General features: G+C 41.5%; 1 protein-coding gene across 8 annotated transcripts in view; it reads left to right on the top strand.

Moving 5' to 3' along the window:
• The window catches only part of TSPAN4 (tetraspanin 4), a 455,141-nt gene that overhangs the window by 337,203 nt on the left and 97,871 nt on the right, over positions 1 to 20,067 (top strand). The window lies entirely within an intron of this gene.

Here is a 20,067-nt window from a genome sequence, read left to right as displayed (position 1 = left end):
TAGAGAAAGATAAAATACTTGATCATATAGCATCAAAGGTTTTTATTAGCAAAAGTTTATGGACGCAAGTTTTATTGGCTGAAGTTTTTACATCCACACCAAGTAATGTATGTCATCCTTAACAAGTGCCAATAAAACTTTTATATTGTGCCACATACACTCTCATGTATTCAGAACATAACTCAGGACCACCATTTCTGGTTTGGTGTCTGCATTGCCTCTTCAACAGTGGAAACACAAGAAATGGGTCTGATGGCCCTTATAGCATCCTTCAGAGCTGACACACCTCTGCTGGTGAAAACTGGTAGGCGGGCACTGGTGTGAATTCCCCATTGTCTTTGTCACCTACGCACCCTGAAGGTCTCAGAAGTAAATAAGGATTAGTATATTCCATATAAGAGTGAGGTTGAACTCTGAAGATGTGGCTGGCTGGTTTCTGAAAAATGAAGTTGTATTTTCTGTTACCCAGCAGGAGGGTGGAACTAGGCAGGTAGAAAAGACACAGCCTGTGATATTTGAAAGACAGATTTTTCAGCAGTGTTTTTGGCTTGGTCGGTTATTGCTTAGAGAATTGAATTGCAGAGAGGTAGGGAGAGATTTTTCTGAAAGCTGAGTGTCAAGTCAGTGAGCAGTTAAATAGCAGAAGCAGATAAACAGCTTTAAAGGGGTGAAAGTGTTTCCTGATAAATACCTGTAAGCAATGAGGGTGGACCAGTTTTCTGTAAGGCCTAACCTTAGCTACTGTAAAGGAAATGAAGCAAAAGTTTCTGTGGTTGTTTCATTTAAAGAAGATTTGCCTGTCTTACTTTACAGTATCAGAGCTCATGCAGTGCAAATTAGAGAGGAAACAACATCAGATTCAGATTTCTGGAGCATTTGAATCCTAGACTTTGCTGTAGGCTGAAAAAAAGATAGAGTTTCCTAACCCTCTGATATGGAGGTGCACTTGCTTTCACACTTGAACTGCAGTGGATTTAAGTTTGATGGAGTACTTAAGTTTATCTCAAGCAAAGACCACTCTGTCTTGTGGGAAGAAACCCAGTGTCTGAGATACCCATGCTGTATGAGATCATTGTAAGAGCGAGAAGAAAACAAAACGGGAGTTGGCTCAGAGAGAGATTCAGCAAATAGCAAGCTGCCAAACGATCATTTTGGTGTTACAGTTGTTTGCCTCTGCAAAATTTCAAGGACATCCATCAGAAAAGCTTGCTGGGGAAAAAATCCTTTTAAAAAGGAGTATTCTGTGGTGGCAGTTTCAGTTTGGAAGGGCTGTGTTTTAAGACAATGCAGTATTTCTTTAATAGGAGAAAAAGTGCAGGTTTTATAATAAGCAATTCCTGTATTTAGTCTGCTATTATTGCATCACCTTTTACAAAGCACTCCCATTTAGAATTATCTCATACCAGTATGCTCTTCGTAGCTCTGTAGGAGCCTGAGATGAAGTTTACTATGTATTCACTGTATTTTTGTATCAGTTCTCTCTTCGGTTGAAAAGATGCAGACAACAGTGAGCAGCTTTACAAAAGAAAAGCTGTTGTGCTTCTTATTGTAGTGACAAGGGAGGAAGAGTAATCAAGAAGGGTAAAACAAAATGCCTTTTTTATTTAAAGGATAGTGAATACGTTCCCATTTATCAGTGGTAACAGGCCTTGCGTAGAGAAAAGGTTTCCAAGTTGAATGGGGTGTTTCCGAAGGACATGAATATGACTAAGCTGTAAGTAAATGTTCCCTGAAAACTCCTTTCAGCCTACAGGGTTTGTGTTATTGTTCTTGCTGGTTTGTCCTATAATACCTCCCCTTTCCCCAAAATTGATTGACTGTTATGTTCCTATGTACGAACACCCCCTCAAAGTCTGAAATCATCTGAACAAGCAAATATTTGTGGCAGAACCATTTCATTTCAAAGATTTGTACCCAGTGTCATATTTCAGCCCTGGTTCGCTTGTGCTTTGGCTGAGGCAAGGACTTTTCTCAAAACACTGAGTCTTGAAATTAACTTGGCTTCCCTCAGTCCTCCTCTTTTTGGGTATTTGTTCTGATGCTGTCACCTCTGCGTGCTATGTGAATGCTGAAATAGAGCAGAACTAATGTGGTGCTTTACTGTGGTAACTTTACATATAAATAACCCACAACTGGAGAGGTTGTTACCTGGCATTATACATTCAGTTGTATGATAAGTGTATGCTCTTGGGGACCTTTCCACAGCAGTCCTGATGGGAAAGAGTGAGGGGACAGTATTGTTTTGGGTTTTTTTCTGTAGCTATGGAATTTATACTATAGGACAGTAGTTTTTCAGATACTAAGACTACACATTCTTGGTTTTATGTTTATGGGAAGGGAATCGCAGATTCTGGGGCCAAGGACTACAAAAGATTTGGTTTGTGTTGCAAAGAATGCAGTCTGCTATTGATCTCAGTGCATTATCGTTGTTGGCAAACTAAGAGAATATAAAAAACCTTGCTCTCTTAAATAAGGTACTGCATTGAGTTAGCTCTGCTTAGTACCATTGGATGAAAACTCACGATCGATTGACTTGTAAACTCATTGTTGCAAAGTACAGACATTGGCTTGCTACTGCTAAACTGGTTAATCATAGATGAGTAAGAATCTGGGTAAGTCAGCTTCCAGGGCACACTGCCATCCCATTTTATACAGCTATGAACTTCTCCTCATGTTGCTGGAGAAGGAATAAAGATTCCTTGCAGAGCACCAGGAGAATCAGCTGCTTTATCTATAAATTCTGGGACGTTTGCTATTCAGACTATGTCTGTGCCCCATCACAGTACGCTCATTTTTCTGTATTACAAGGCTTGCTTTTGCCTGGGCAGCTACTTCAGCATGCAGTAGCTGTCTCCATTCTGCTGTGTTACCAGTCACCATAACCAAACTTCTCCTCATACCTAATTTTGGCTTTCAGCGATCAGGAGCTGCTGCTGAAATATCCTTTCAAAATCTTTGATATTCTCCTATTACATCCCCCTGTACTAACAGTATAGCCTAGGGTTTTCACATACTGAGCTTGCTGAGATATCAAAAGCAGAGATTATGGGCTACTACGTGGCAGCAACAGCAGTTGCGGCTGCAAATAGCTTTTGATTCCATATCAGGCCATGTACAGAGGCAGATGGCTACTGCAATAGCCAATACTCAATCTTCTCAAGAGAAAAAGATGGTCATCCCAATTCCTGTTTGTGTACCATACTTTGGGAACCTTTCAGATGGCCACAAGCACAAACAACTCATCACAGATCCTAGAGACTTGGATTGGCAGTGGCTTGAGTTTGCAAAAGGAATATTGCAATTTGTCTCCGAAAATCTTTACTTGATGAGTCAGTGGTAATGATCTGTTACATTTTACAGAACTTTTTCTTGCTGCCACAATACTGTGTTATTGAACATATTGCAGAACAGCTATACCTTATGTCTCTGCACCCCACCTCTCCGCTCCAGTTTGGTATAGGCAAAGATTGCTAATTCATTAGCATTGTTGCCAGATCTGTGCAGGCCCAGCGTCAGTGATGAGGGTGTAAAACGAAGCAGTCGGGCGTATTTCACATTCTGTTTTAGGGGAGGAATAAAAAGCCTGAAGCCTATGTTGTTTTCCTTCCTCCATTACACTATTTTACATAAACTGCCTTTGCTTTTTTGCCACGTCAAGTTCAGTAATGTAGTAGAGTACCAGGCCCAGTATGTCACACTGAAAGGGGTAGGATTATTAGCAAAATAAATTAACTGAAGTTTCTGGTCATTGAAACATTGCTGTTGTAACCAGACTGAAAACTCTGAAGTAACATCTTTTTAAATAATTGAAAACCATCTCGAATTGCTCAAAAATGTCTCCTGTCCCTGAGATGTTCTTTTTACTTGATGGAAAATTGAATCGAGTTGGACAGTGCTGGTGTCTTATTTATTTTACTTGCTTTAAGAGTAACCTTTAATCTCATTTATCCAGACCATTTATAGTTTGCTGAGGAGTGTGCTTGGCTGACCCTTGGCAGTCCCTTGTTTTGAAGAAGCACTTATTAAATCAAATGTGTTTCCATTAGAAGCAGAATATTTAGACAAAACGACCCTTGTCATTAATGTTCCTGTTCGTATGGAGCCTACTTATTAATTTTGATTGAATGAGTAAATGCTCATTTTTAAAAATTACTATAATTAGTCTTTTTCTCAATTCTTCTCCTGGTATGTGGCTAGTGAGGAGAGGAAGGGCATTATTTTCGGTGCTTGTACAAGAGAAGTATTTTTTGTAGATACAGAGAAAACTGTGGACTGTTGCTGTTTTTAACTTGACCTGTTGGAAATGAGAGGCATTATCCACATAGTTTCAAAGATTCACAAAACACATGGATCCTTTTCCTCAACAATGAATTAAACATTGATGTCTCAAGAGCAGATTTTCAGACCTCCAAGAGCAGTTAATACCAAATGCACCTTTACATTTCGTTATGCAAGACTGAGGAGGGTAGAAAAATAGTGGCTGAGGGCAAAAAGAGGTAGCCTGCTCTCTGAAGTTTTCTCACTGGTAGCAGTATTTCTCAATTTAAAATGTTTCTTCTTCTAAATGCTTATTTTTCTGATAAGTTAGTGGCTTTATTAGCTAATCTATTAGCAACAAAATAGTAGAGACATGTCAAAATAAAATGAAAATTGAGAAGACTAGACATAAAAGACTGTAAACTCTTTGGGCTGAAACAGTTTTGGGATAGCTGCTATCTAGTAGCAGATCCTATGCAAAGCAGAAGATCCAAATTACCATTTCTAGTTGATGCCCCATTGCAGTAATTTTCTGTTTCCTTTTGGTGTGTTCCTACTGTGATGTAGGGAACATGGTTTTTGAAAAAAAAAACCCAAACCTAAAGATTTCAAGATATATCCTTTGTCTAGTTTAAGTTGATATAATCTGCCCAATGCAGTACAGCAATATCTGTCACTGTCAGGCTGAGAATATGTAATTCCATCTGTAAGGGAGATACTTCTGCCTCTACAGCAAGACACTAGAGAAGATGCAGGATGATGTTGACATCTCCAGCTCTCAGCAGAAGACGAAGACTTGACAAAATAAGTCTTGCTGGGAGTCAGGGAATGTCTTTGCAGGATGTTCTTTGAAAGTGATGAGCAAAAGGGGGAGGTGGTGTTAGAATTATGCTGTTTGATGAGGCACTTCAGGGAAGGGGATGACAGAGCTCTATATTCCACTTGGCTCTAGGGGAGGGGATAAGACGTTTCACAGTGTGTGTGGTGGTGTGTTAATAGCATGAACCCTATTCATTTTAATACTGTTCAGTGTTGCAAGCAGCAGCATATGCTGTCATTGCAGCACACAGGCAAATGTTTGCCTGCAAGAATACTGTTTTTGAAGAGGAATTGCCTAGAAAGCCGAGAGTTGTCCTTGTAGGTTTACTGGATCACACAGTTGATGAACACTGCATGAATATTTCAAATCAGTTATATAGAATCCTTTATGAGCTTCACTGAATCTGCAAATGAGGAGAAAAATGGTTTTGGATTATATATGCTAACCTACTCAGAGTATTACATACTGGTCTACCACCAAGAAAATACTATACCTGAAGTCAAGACATTTTCTCACCTGGCCAGGCAGTAGGGTTTCCTTGCACCACTGAGCCTAGCACTGTGCTTGGTAGTCCTCCTTTTCCTCTGATGGTAATTCAGAATTAAGACACTGCTATGATTTAAACATTCTCACTTGTTTCTCTTATCACTTCTGTTCAGACCCTTGCTCCTACTTAAATGCTTTCTTCTATCAAAGGTGCCATATAGCTTGCAAAATCAATCACATTGCAGCAATGTCATCATTTTCACAGAAGAAAAGGCTTCTCGGCTTTTTTTTATTGCCCTGTATAAGACTTCTTGCATACTGAGACACACAGCAAAGGGAATTTACTCCTCTCCTCCTCAGCCTCGTGAGAAGAGGAGGATTTCAATGTGAGCTTGCATTTTGAGTCCCATGAAGTTGCACCTGGCTGCTGGCTGTGACCATCACATTCTGTGCCATGGCCTCCATGTGCTGGACATAGCTAGTTGGCAGAGCCCATCAGCAACACTGGTGCAAGGATATCTGGCAGTAGGGCACAGCACTGGGCTCCCATTTTCTAAGCACCAGATAATGGAGCCATAGAAAATGTGAGATTTTCCAAGCCTGGGAGAAACATTTTCATCCCAAACAGGCCCGCAGTACAGTTGGTGGGGCTCAGAAATGCAGTCTGTCATTGCTTTGGCCTTTTAGTACTGTGGCTGCAATTTCCTTGTATCCACACTCTGCAGATTTTAATTGTGAGTTCCCATGTTGGTTGCCAGCAGCGCAATCTATTACTGCCATAAGTTGCAGAGCTATTAAACTGGTGAAGAAGGTCGTGGTGATGAGGGCCAAGCAGTGCTCATTGGGGAATAAAGTTGTCGTAGGCTATACTACATCATTAAAAACAAAGACATTGGATGACAACTTATTCAGATCCCACGGGTCACATTGATTTGGATTTTCACTGTATTTGTATTTGAAAAAAAAAAGGACCCCTGAATGCTGTCTGCTGCAAGCGGGCTTTTGACAGTTGTTTGAAAGAAGCAGTCAAGACTTTCCATTAATTTTCCAGGATAACAGCCTAGCGATCGTGCTTTGTGACAGGCCTCATGTTTGACCTGTGCAGTCTCAAATATTTTGCTCATGTTCCTGCAAATGAGATGGTTGAGTCAGGAGAACTCCTCGGGCACGGGAGGGAAATCACACCTTCCCTAAACACGAGCAGAGAAGGAGGAAGGGAAGGGACTTTCAGAGACATTGAGTATGGGAGGCAGGAGAGTCACTGCATGGAGCCGAGAGCAGCCACTCCAGGGGACAGAGAAAACTTCTTAAGGACCATGTTCCTTAAGGACTTCTTAAGAAGTGGGCACAGTTTGCTGCAGAAAGTGATTGATGGCAAGAATAAAGCTTCGGGGCAAGGAAACCATGGGTGAAGAGAGTATCAATTATAATCCATTTTAATTTCTCTTCTCTCTGAAATAGTCTTTTTTTTTTTTGAGTTTTTTTCTTTAATTAAAATGTTAACTATTCTATTTTATACCTTAGCAAAGCCTGTTTTTTTTTTTTTTTTCATTTAAAAGCCCTTTGGTCTTTTTTGAAGAAATGTCCATAAAAACAAGGCTTTATATCTTTTTGCACATTGAATATAAGTTAATCCTTATCTCCATCTCTGCCTTCTGCCACATGGAAGTACTAAAGGGCAAGGTGGAAAGGGATAAAGGTCTTTATGCTGCGAAAGGCGAAACAGCTTTGACCTTATGCTTGGTAGTTCCCCTGACCATGTGGACTGCAACTTAGAACAGAAAAATCAGCAAAGCTCTTAGGAGTGCGCAGGGTTAAGTATCAAGCAGATCGTGTGAGGACAGAGAAATTAAAAATGGTGTTCACTGCTCAAGGACCAGCAGCACCTGTACTACTGGAAGTGGTGCTGCTCAGCCGTTGCCCGCAGTGGACGTTGCAGGAGGGCTGCCTGCTGGGCTCTCTGATTTAAATGCCATCCCATTTGCTTCTCGGCAACTCAGCGCCCTACACACAGCACCAGGTACACACAGGATTGCATATGCATGTGTATATAACTGCAAATATGTTCCATGTATCCATTCAATTAGTTTCTGCAGTTGTTTGAAAATGTTAAGAGAGAGTTTAACAAAAGGCAAGATCAGTATTAGTAAAGCGTTATGTTTTGTTTTTCTGTTATCCTTGTCACCTTAAAAAGCTGCAGGCCCCATGTTTCTGTGTTCCGTTAGATCTCGGAAGAGTGTAAATGTTTGCAGGAGATCCCTAGAGACAGGGCAAAGCACTAAGGTTGTAAAGTTGTGCTGTTTTAATTTGAGGAGGCAGAAAGCTGAGTTAGATTGACAGTTTAAGTACTGACAAAATAATAAACTAAATGCAGATTCTGTGTCCAAGCCTCTTCTGCTTTCAGTTCCCACTGGGACACTCTGTTCCAGTGCCCTTGTTCCATTCGACTTTCTTGCAGAGGAATTGGAGAGTATCCAACTTTTAAAATTACCTCAGTTTTAATTTATTCCTCTTTTGATCTTCATAGCACCATGTATCTAATGATCCCCAAGTCCTTTTCTTAGTTTCTGAGGTTATAATTTACCTGCCCAATGTCTCAAAGGCAGATACCACTTACTTTAAAAGCTACGTATAATTTTAATATCTGTATGTTTATATAATATATGAAGTCTGTGGGGTGAGTGAGGAAGGGGGATATTTATGCTTCATGAACATTTCCAGCCATTTAAAAGACAAATGAATTTCAGTTTTACAGAGGCACCTTAGCAGAAATCTGCACAGGTCCAGCATATTTAATGCAACTTACACTTGGAAAAAAAATGAACAAGCTATTCTCCCTTAGGACTTAGTACCAACCTCACAGAACTAGGCATGATCCAGCTAAATGTATTCCTTTTCCATCACAGATTTTTTTTAAAGAAAACACTGAGACTGAGGGATATGGGAAAAAGGTGGGTGAATTAAGAAGCACTGAATCTTATATGTCAGGATTTAGAAATAGAGAGCTCAAGTCCAGTTTCTGCTGAGACACCTTTATGTAAACCTGGAAATGCAAAGGGAAATAAGTGAAACAAAGCTGTAGCATCAGTTAAGGCCCCTTTTCAGAGTAGGTTAAATTTAGATAAAACTCAGGTCTAAAGCCATGTGATTGCAGGACTGTAGGAATGGGAGCTGTATATATAAGTAGAAGAGAACTATGGTGAGAATTAAATTCTGAAGACTGGCCACATAAGGGCACAGAATGGCTCAGGAAAGCAAATCTGAGCAAGATGTCCTATGATTGCATCGCAGCTGGTGAAAGTGAGCTCCGGTCCAAAGCAAGCACTGATTCCGGAGCCCTGTGGACACTCACCCGCTGACTGCCGCATCACCTCTCGTGGCTCCCCATGGCTGGCCAGGACAGAACATGGATATTGATTTCCTTTTACATATAAGCCTGGTGTGATCTCTGTGCACTCCCACTGCTCTCTTGGCATTATGGAGATCAGACATGGTGGAGAAGGAGATTAGCCAATTCGCCTCAAAGAAATTTAATACCTCTTCTGTCACACATCTATTAGTTTCAAACGTATCATCTCCTTTTATTTTCACCTGCATATATATGCTCAGGCAGAGCCAGATGCTCACTTGGTTCATGTTGGTGTAACTCTTAAAGCCTGGTGGAGGCAAAAAGAATTATAGAGATCTGGAACCATATTTGACTTTACAAATACTGATTTGAATAGAAAGGCAATGAGTATAGCATCCATTAGCCATAGAAACGTAACCCTTCCTAAGAGTCAGATGAGTATCTCTATTCAGTCTATGCTTGAAGCAAGTGGTTAGACTTGTGAAACAGGTAACTCTTCTTACTGTCCAAAATGGACTATTTTTTAGGGGAAAGAGGGGATGCAAAGACACTGCTTGTGTCATGCCAGAGCTGCCCAATAGGTCATCCTAAACATGAAATGTTGCCTTGCATCTTTCTAACAAGCTGTTTGTTCCTTTCTTGCTCCTTTTCCTCCATAGATGATGAAATAGATTGGCTCCAGCTCTCCCCTCCTGGCATGCCATATGTGCTGTGTGATGCCCTTCTTTGCTAGATTGTTCCAGTCTTTGGAGAGGTGGGAATTTATTCCTGGAATCCCTCCAGTGTCCAGATCACTTTCATTGTCTTTATTAGTATGGACTACAGCCCATCATCATTGAGGAGAGCAGTTGGTGGGGAGCATATGAGATAATTGCCTAAAATGAACTCTACCTCCGTGGGGCACAAAATCACTCAGTGGCATTGCAGTTTTCTTATTCCGGCTTAAGTCACCTTCCTTCCTCTAGGCACCAGCTGGTTCTTACATATGTTACAGAGACCATATGCTCAGCCTAGACCAAGTCCCAGGCTTATACAGTCTGCCTGTAAAGCAATATACATTCTCTCCTGCAGACCTTTCTAAGTGGCATCCCCATCCTTCAGGTGCAGGATGGTTGGCAGCAAAAGAAGTCAGCTTTTCTGCATGCTCATTAACTGGGCAAATGCTCCGTGGGTCTGAAGGGTTGAACCCTTCCTATCTGCTCATTCCCAAGGCTGGCTCAGCTCTGTGTGGTACGGCCGGCCTCTCCAATATTGCTGCACCTGACACAAAGGTAGATGACTTTCTTGTCAGCTTAAAACAGCATGCTGCACTGCTTCATATGGGCTTTAGGTTGGTGATAGGTCACGACTCTGTAAGTATGGTCCAAGTCTCTGAAGGTTCCCTTTCCTATATTTGTAATAAGATGAACCAAATCCCGGTTTTGTTTTCTCTGCCAAGCTTATTGAACGGGCAGTATGGTGTACCTGAAATGGTCAAGGATGAGCCTTGCTGCCTCCTCAGCTGGAACCAGTTAGCTGATGAAAACTAGGGGCTGCAAAGTACCAAGGAGGAGGTGAATGGCAGGAGAAAGCCAGAGGTGCAGGTTTTGGAGCTACAGACTGAGAGGAACTGTGCAAGGAAAAATGTAAGAAGGGGAAGACTAAAACCAGGTAGGAAGATTAATGAGGGGTGTGTAAGACCATTGGTGCTTAATGCATGGTTGCTGGGCTGGAGGTCAGAGGAGGGACTGAGCTTCCCATTCCCTGAAGAAGAGGAAGAAGCAGCCCTGGAAGCAAATAAGCAGCAGAAAAGGGAGAAGTCCAGTGCTGGTTTATGTAGTATGAGATTTTGTTGTTTGGAAAACAAAGAGACTGCTGTAGCCTGGCAGAAAGGTCACATCTGCCTAGTATAATGTGTAGATTTCTCCAAGAGTGAAGCACACGGAGTACTATGGTTGTGGTAGTAAAATACTTCCTCTGAGTAACTTTGCTTTCCTAAAAAACTGTCTGTGTTAGCCTGATTGAAATAATGTAACAGTGTGTAGCAGGCTTCCTACACTTGTATTGTCTCACTGAAAGTTAGCTTTGCTGAATTGCACCACGTAACTGCATACAGAGTGTTGAGACAGTTATCTTGTATTAGTGGGCACTTTGTAATGTCTGTCTTGTGGCAATTTACACCACATCAGTGTTTTTGAAGTCTCATGCTGAGTGGAGTTTTCACTTGAGGTTTCTTCTTGGTATCAGTATGGCTGAAGCAAAGATAGGAAGCAAAAACTCTCTTCTTAGAAGCGGCACAACCCCACAGTTCTTCCCTGCCTTGGGGCTCCTTTTAGGAGCTGGATGTCTTCTCTTGACCCTCTGAAGGGAAGAGACCTTGGCTCCTTGTTAGGCTCCTGTCTGCCCTCTGCCACTTGAATTTGTTGGGTTGGTGTGGAGGGGAGAAGGCAGTAAGCTCTTCCATTGAACCCACTTCTGGACATAAAATTGTAACCATGGCCTGAATTAGGAGTATTAGGACAAGAACAAAACCTCACAAACCAGTGAACTCTTTTCCAGCCTGCTGTAAGCTTTTTTTTTTTTGTCCTTCCAAAGGGAAATAGCCACACAATTCTCTGCCACTTCAGCGAGCAGGAAGCTTTATTAGAAAATGTTTCCTTGTGTTTGTGTCCTGCTTGGTTTGTTTGGTTCTTATTAGTTAGTAATTGTTTCATTACTGTAGAAATAGATGTCACGTTACTTCTTCATGTTGGTATTGGGTTTTTTTCCACCCTGTTGTTGAGTGAACGTTTCTTACAGTTACTTGCTGCAGGGAAAATGTGAAAAGGACTGTATAACAACAGCAGGCAGAAACTGAGAAATTGCCTTAGCTTTGGAAAAGCCTTGCTTCTTGCCCTCAGCTGGCATCAACAAACGCATTAATATTGTGAGGCAAAATAACCCAGCTTTACAATTACAAAGGAAGGAGTGGGAGGAGGTTGAACCAGGGCAGATTAAGAAGTGGAGAAGAGTAGTTTGGAGGTTTGTGCAGCTGAAAGTGCACTGGTTTCTAGTCATTACAGGTTGAATAAGGGAGGAATGGAAGTCCTGGCATGTTTTATAAGGTTCTTTACTCCATTTATACGTTTACTCTTTCCATTGGTACTGGTTTCTGATCCATGGATCTCCAGTAGGAGTTGTCTTTGTTGGCCCTGCCTCTGCAATAGGGTGGGATGAGAAGGCAGTGTCAATGGGTGTATGTGAGTCTAATGTTGTTTAAAGACTGATGTTGGTGCTACTAGATTTTAGCGGCTGAAGGAGACTGGTATTAGCAGCTAGTCTGTCCAGCCTGCGTACCAGAAGCCGTAGGTCCCAGCCAGGAATTACTTTCTACCAGCAGCCCAAACTGCAGTGCTGATAAGACACATGTGGCATTATTTATGGTGAATAACAGAATACTAAATAGTTTAATATGTTATGCAGTCATCCTGGATGGAAATTTAAAGGTGTGGGATAAGGGTCAGAGAGGACTTCAGAGAAGCTGCCCCTTCCCCACAACCTCAGATTTTCTGCAGCAACTGGGAGGAGAGAGGCAAAATTTCCAGGGCTTTTGGAGGAAATATATTTGAAGGAGAGATGTGGAAGAGATGTTGGATGAAGAACAGCAGGAAGATCCAGGCTTTTGCAGTTGAAGGGAATAGGAAAACTGCATGCATGTGAGGGTAGACGCGACGATCGTGTGCTGTTTGGCTGCAGTGGAATAGGTGAATAGAAGGAAGCAGTTAGAAATTGTCAGTTGGCTGCATAGGTGGTTAGCAAGGGTTTAAAAGCAATCTGAGACTCTACCAAAGGCTAAAAATAGTTAAAAGCTCATGAGGGTCTTTATGTGCACAATACTGTCATGCAGTAACTCTGCAATATTGTTCCATTGGAGCTTTTGGAACACAGAGCATGCTGCTGGGAGTGTATTGCTTTCACCTTTGCCTTATGCATCTTGACAGCAAAGGCTTTTGAGCTATGAAAGATAGTTTTTTAACAGAATTAAGTGCAGGCTGTACAGCCATGGCTGTATTTCCTATGGCAGAGCTCAGTCTTATATCCCTGTGACCTTCTGTGGCTCTGTCCCACCTTGGACCTTGCAGTCATGGAGACACTGCTGATACTTTTGTTTTTATGGTAAATTGAAGAAGCCAACAGACACTTTAAAATTCTCATATCCTCTTAATATTTCAAGCAGGGGCTGGACGGACACTTTTTTCTCACAGATAACTAATGCAGAGAAAAGAGCTGCAGAGGAGAGCTTTGCACATTAAGGAACTTGATGAATTATGCATGAAGCACAGCAGTCTGGTATCAGCAGTGCCTGCTTTATGAGAGGAAGGGAGCGGTAGTAACAATTTACATCATACACTAGCTGTAGTTTTTCATACTGAAGTAGTAATGCAGGCTGCTGGGCTGAGAACGAACAACATGGCTCCTCCTTTGAGCCCCTGGGGGCTGAGAAACATTATTTGGCAATGGGAAGCAGAAGACCTGTTTTGAGCAAGCGCGGAGAAAGGGACGAGAAGGCAGGGAGGGCACTGATGTGCAAGCCGCTTGGCAGAGCTGTACTGAAGAGCGGTGGAGTCGCTGCTACCCAGCATGTGTACATTAAATTCTGCCATGTAATGGGACAGTGAAACTGATACTGGAAGCATTGTATCAGGGCTTGCTGTCCTGCGAAGCAAAGGTGAAAAGAGAAAGAGGAAGAAGTGGTTAAAAGAATCTCATTTAAGGGTAAAGGTTGACTGCAGAAGAATAAAGGGATAATACTTTGCAGTGCTTTAATGCGAGGTCTGTTGCTGTGCCTGACAGCAGCCTTGCAGAGTTACTGCGTGTCAGAAGCTGTGGAGGAAGTGCTCTGTAGGTAACTGGTTCAAGCGATCTGCCAGGAAATGAAGTGCCCTAGAAGTTCTCCAAGCCTTTGTGATTCAGCGGCAAAAAAAATTTCTGCACTTGCTGACAAGCTGTGACTGCGTATTTATCAGGCAGCTGCTGCTTTGGTAGCGGCAACGGTAGGAACTTCCGTTTCCTTGTAATTGTTTGGGGTGCTCTCTCAACCAGATCAGCGTCTGCCATTGCTCTCCTTAAGTTTTGGTTTTGGCCATTCATGATTTTGAACCCTTTATTAGGAAGAGGCAGTCTCTAGAGGTGTTGTAAGTGGGCTGTGTTGTTACAAGGCATCTGGATCGCAATAGTAATGATTTTTCTTTTTATAGTGTTGGTTATTCTCCCACTTCAAAAGAGCTTTGGAAACAGCAAGGAAGCTGTATGCTACTCCTTCGTGGTTGGAGAATGCAAACTGAGCATGAAAACAGATGGAGAGACTGACACACAGAGAAATACAGTCCAGCATTTTCAAAAGTGTCTTGTATTAGGAGGAAGACATTTCCTAAGATTTTCAAAAATGCTGATCACATGGAGCCTTCTGGGCATCAGCTAAAGTGCTTGGCATTTACAAAACTGGAAAGCATTTGATACTGGACAAAATCTGAGGCTATTCTGAAAAACATTGACCTAAGAGACTTCTTTGGGCTGAAGGGCCCAATAGGAATTCTCGATATTACTGTGATTCCTACTTCTCTGCTTGCTGCCGTACCATAGATTCTTCTTTATACTTGTTATTCTTTAGACAGTGACTGTGTTTGTCTTGGCCCTGTCTTCCTAGTCTGTATCAGAATCCTTTATGTGATGAAGTTCTGTATTTGAGTCTTGCATTTTGGATTTGTTCTTCTGACCAGCTTCAAACATTAGCAGCACAAACAGGTTTTGTTTTGCTTCAGCCTCTCGTAGGGCACTCGGATGCAGAAGAGAGCAGAAAGCCCAGCACTCTCAGAGAGCACTCTTTGCCCTTGTCTGAGTTCCTGCAGAATTTCGATTCACAGCTATCCTTGATGTTAAAAATATTGATTTAACCATTTAACAAAATGATTAAAGAACACTGATCAAATTAGAGCTCTCTTGCCAATGAACTGGCAAAGCCTTGATTCCGACTGTATGATGTCTCTGGTACGCACATGACATTGCAGTATCTCATTACTGTATTTCCAATCAAGGTTCGTTGAATTGTTCTATTTTGTGTTTACTGGTGTGGGTATGCATGAAAAATGAAACCACCCCTCTTAACTGTAAGCAGTAAAATATGTATTGTGCTTTAATTGTTTTCATTTTCAGCAGAGCTACTTTATAATACAATTATATATGTGCCCAGGGGCATGTGAGATTGAATTACAGGGTGCCTGCCTTCCAGCGCTCACTCTCTTTCAGATGCCCCATACTTAAATTATACAAACCTTTGGGAACCAGGCAATTATGTAAGTGTTAGCAAAAATCATCTGAAGTTACATACAAACATACTTCTCTCCAGAGCCATTTTGTAGGTAACATTTCTTTTTATTAATCTACGTGCTTTGAGTATGGGCTTTAGGTTTCTGCTGAAGTGACTTCTTATGTTCTTCTGTGTGCTAGGACAAGAGACATCGAAGGAAAATGTGAATCACCTACTCTGGCCAAGCATGAAAAAAGGAAAAGGGAAAAATAAGTCTTTTGGGAAAAATAAGTCTATTAGCTGAAGTGCAACTCTGGTAATCCTTACCCAGACAAAGCTTTTGTTAATATTCCACAATCTTCTGTGTTTGCCTATGGGGTTTTTTTTGTGTGTTTTCTTTTAATTTTTTCGACACTTTATGGAAAATGAGTTGTGTCTGACGTTCTTGCAAAGATGCCTAGGCAGGAGCTGCTTGTTGCTGGGGAAGAAACGAAGGCTCGTATCATATGCAACTTGTGTCAGTTTGGCTAAGGCTTTTTTTTTGTTTTGTTTTTTAAAGTATTCATAATTAAGCAAAAGCGAATTTTGTGTGGCCATTCTTATCCTGGCTTGTCCCTTTTTCTCAGATAATCTAAAATGCTATAAACTGTTTAAATAGAAGTAAGTGCATGCACAAAGGTGTTTACAAGAAGTTATACAGAATAACTTTGAGCCAGCTTTAGTATAAATTTACTTTATAAATTTACAGTAGTAATTTATATATGGGGGATGATACAAAAAGGTTTGAAGAAAGTTCTGGCATCTCTGTAACCTCAGCTAGGTTGACTGTTGCAGATATTTTACCATTCAAATTCTTGATTTGAAATCAGATCCAAACCATGGTGGTATGTTCCACCTCCTTTACTGTTGTAAATGGTCGCAGGATGCACAAGGGAACAGTGAATGCATACCCAAATTTCCACAAGGGAGAGAGACAGAGAGATATCTCTCCATATGTACCTGTGTCTATAGAAATCCCTTCTCCTTTAACCAAACAAAGACAAGGACACTGCTTCTGAGCTGGACCTTCAGATTAATTTTGTGTGACTATTTAGCAGATTACTTCTTCGTTGTTTCTTATCAGCTTTCACAGATCTCCATTCCTCTGTTTTAAGTATAAAACACCTTGCTCTATCTATGCTTAGAATATGCTCCTGGTTACTAAAAAGTATCTATTTCTTCATAAGCCAGGCTGATGATTCAACCTCAAGATTTGTTCATGTCTTGGGCAAAATCTTTCCCTTCTGGTGCTGGTCCAAGCCAAGTTTCTGTGGCTGGGTCTTTCCTTACACACAGAGGTGTGCTTGTGATTGCTGAAATTACACATTGGTATTTACCTAAGGATAATAATATGCACTGTGTGTGACCTCTTCCCTTGGCTTTTCTTTGAATACTAAGAGGAGAGAAATGCCTAAAGAGGTTTCCTTTGTGTCCCCCGCCTCTCTTTCAGGTGGAGCGGGGTGGGGGGACGACACCCAACTGCCATGTTCTTTAGCTAAAGCTCTTTCAAACAAAAGAAGCCCTGAATCCATATTAATCACTGCCACCTTTAATTTTTCAGTCACTGCTTGATTAAATTGCTGCCTAGATTCATCCTTTCAGTGACAGGGCCTGGTGAGCGCTCTGCGGTGAACTCAGAGAAGTAATGAAGTGCTTTCTGTCATAGGCACTCCCCAAAGCACCAGACACAACACAAGTTATTAAAAAAATATCAAAGACTGAGCTCCTATAAACTATGTGGAGAGGAAAAAAATGATTGTCCAGGGAAGAGGAAGAAGATTTTAATTTCACATCTGCAATTATAAACGCAAATACAACTGTATAAAGGGTATTTCAAAGTTGGAAAGAAATGAGCAAACTCGAATGGTTGGGCCTGTGTCAAGAGCTAGGTTTGTAGTGGTTTTACCATTGTCAAAAGGCAAGCACCCTTTTTTTTTTTTTCTTGTGGTATGGTTGTCAGCATAGAGCATGTCTGTCAGTTAGTAAACTTGCATTGATCCACAACTGCCTGTAAATCTTCTCACCAGTAACGCAGATGTTCCCACTCCAGACGTGCCCTGATTCCAGTCAAGGTGGGGTTCTGCTCAAGCCTGCTTACACTGATGCACAACCCTCTTCTGATGCTGCACAACCCTCTTCTGATGCTGCACAACCACTATGAAAATGACTTATCTTGCTATACGACTCAACGGCAGACCTGTGGCTCTTGAGCCACCTTCCGCTAGTGAGCAGTCAAGGTGCCATTCCCATGCTGGGCTGCTGTTTGGAGTCTAGATTGGTACCGAGGTTGCTGTGTAGCCTGACATGAGCCAACAGGTCTTTCCTGGCCACTTTCCTCTGGAATGGAGCTGTGAAGCTGGCTGTGGTGTTATGTTATGATACAACTGGACTTCCGTGTGCTACAGGATGACTGCCATTCAACACACATTAAGTCAGCGTAAGCATCTCCTGGTGGCTTAGCACAAGGGAACAGTCAGAGTAGGGTATTTTAAGAAGAGCCTGTCTTTCATCTGAGTGTGATAGCTGCCAGCACAAACAGTGATCCAGTAAATACAGAATAAAATGGACAAACCGAAGCAAACAGGCTGAAAGTACTCACTTCTGGCTTCCCTGCCTCAGTTGAGAAGTCGTCACTTCCAGATGAAATGGGTTATTTTATTTGAAATGCAATCTATGAATGTTTTGCAATTACATGAGCATCCCCTTGGCTTTACATCTTGTCTGTGACAAATCCATAAAGCTTGATGCTGATAAGAGCATATATTGGACAATTTTGTTCTTCGTGTTAGGATGTTTCACAGGACACATTGCTGTGTTCTGACACAAAGAACACTTTTTTTTTTTTTTTTTTTTTTTCCTACTATGGCCACAACCTGAGTCAATAACAAGTCAACATAAGCTAAATCATTATGAGTCAATCTTAAACCAATTCAGGAGTGTCCACACTGGGGTTTGTGTGGACAACAATTTAGTGAAATCAATTGAAAAATCAATGTTCAGCATCGTCTATGTCAGTTTAACTAGCTTCCTTCCCATTCAGCTGCCAGCCAACTAATAGCTGGCAAAAAAACTACAACATAACGTTATCTTAGGCTTACACAATCTTCATTGACGAAAGGATTTTGGAGGTTGAACTTGGCTCCCTTAAGTTTCTATTGTGCAGATCTTTACCCAGCTAAGGGAGTGATGGAGACAGCCTGTTTCATGCTGAAGAAGCCTGTAGCTACAGCTTTTTGAGAGCAGAAAAGCTTTGTAGACAAGGTACCAGAGTAGGAATTAAGAGAGCTGAGTACTCATTTCTACCGCTTCTACTTTATACTTCTATCTTTTCCTTCCCCCGAACAGCTGCAATAATACAAATCTTGCACGTGGTGTATGTAGCTTATTATCATTCATTTCTTCTTTGGAAACTATTGAAGGTTCGGTGATTACAAAGGTAACAAAAATACACTGATGATTGTAGTCACTGGATGTTTGGAGTAGTGTTGGCACGTTAGTAGTGTTTTCCTATCGTGCCTGTTTCTGTCGGCGTGCTCCGAGGAAAACGTGGGGCTGCTGTTGCAGTGATGAGGCTGGTCTCCTGGAGAAATCTGTCATCATACAAAGCTTCATCTAATTATTTATCAAGTACCTTTGAAACATCAGAGGTAAGTATGGATTCCTTCTAGCTAATATGAATATGATTTCTGTGGAAGATACATTTCTTCCCTTAGTTTTCTTGTACTGTTAAAGATATCCTGGTATTGCAGTGGTTTTGGTCCAGTGCTAACCACGATTGCAGGAGCAGCATTGCCTCTGTGAGAGTTTCAGACCTGAAATAGGGTTGCCACATTAAAATTCTGACTTTCTGTTGCTTACCTGTTGAAAGATTCAGGAGTGAGGTGTATTTCTGTACTGTGGTACCCTTACACAGTCATCAGTTGCCCTACATCTGGCTTCGTGGCGCTCAGATGAAGTTGCTGCCAGAGTCCGAAGCGTAGCGACAGGAAGCTGGGGTGGGTAATTGCTATGGTATCTTACTGCATGGCAATGTATGTACCCTGTGCCTCTCCTGAATGAACATCTCTCATACTGCTCTGCAGGAAAATGCAATCATCCCACAATGAGCAATAACAATTCAAAAACATTTCATAAACATTCTGTTTTTAAAGAAAAAAAAACAACCCACAAGACAACAGTGGTATTTCATTTTCACAAAACGACTTGGAGAGCTCTTTCTGGACTGTAGTAGAAATATTATTGGAGCGGTGGGCCTGAGACTTTCATTCCCTGCTATCTTTCCATTTAGCATCTAAATACATTTGGGCTTCCTTCTCTGCTTAATACTGTTTGCAAATCTGTTTCTTGTTTATGCTCTGAAACGCTTACTGAGACAGCATGGGCTGCAGGCTGCTTGCTTGACAAAAGGATTCCAAGGCAATAGGTTGGATGTTGGAAATGTCAGCCAGGATATCTGTGCTTACCTCTGTTTTTCAGAAAGCACAATCACAGTTTTTAATTTCTGTAAGTCCCTGAGGGAATCCTACTACAAAAAGCTGATAAGGGAAAATTTCTTCTAATTCTGCAGCATTCTCTGTCCCTTTACTTGTCTAGTTATTATTGGATTGTGGCAACAATTGATGGCACATGTTCATTGCTCCCTTTCCCCATCATGTGCTGCATTTACTTTAGACATTTCACTAGACTAACTCAACCACAATCGTCATTCCCTGGCGATGTAAAGTCTTGGGATACTGAAGTCTTTAGGCAGGCATGGGGTTAATCTTGCATCCACTGTAATTTGTGTCAGCTAGTGGAAATTATTACAAGACACAAGCTTCAGAACAGACAAACAACTGTAGCCAGCATTTT

Source organism: Chlamydotis macqueenii, chromosome 5 (genome assembly GCF_036417535.1).
Source record: "Chlamydotis macqueenii isolate bChlMac1 chromosome 5, bChlMac1.mat, whole genome shotgun sequence".
Classification (NCBI taxonomy): Eukaryota; Metazoa; Chordata; class Aves; order Otidiformes; family Otididae; genus Chlamydotis; species Chlamydotis macqueenii.
This window is presented reverse-complemented; position numbering and strand designations above follow the sequence as displayed.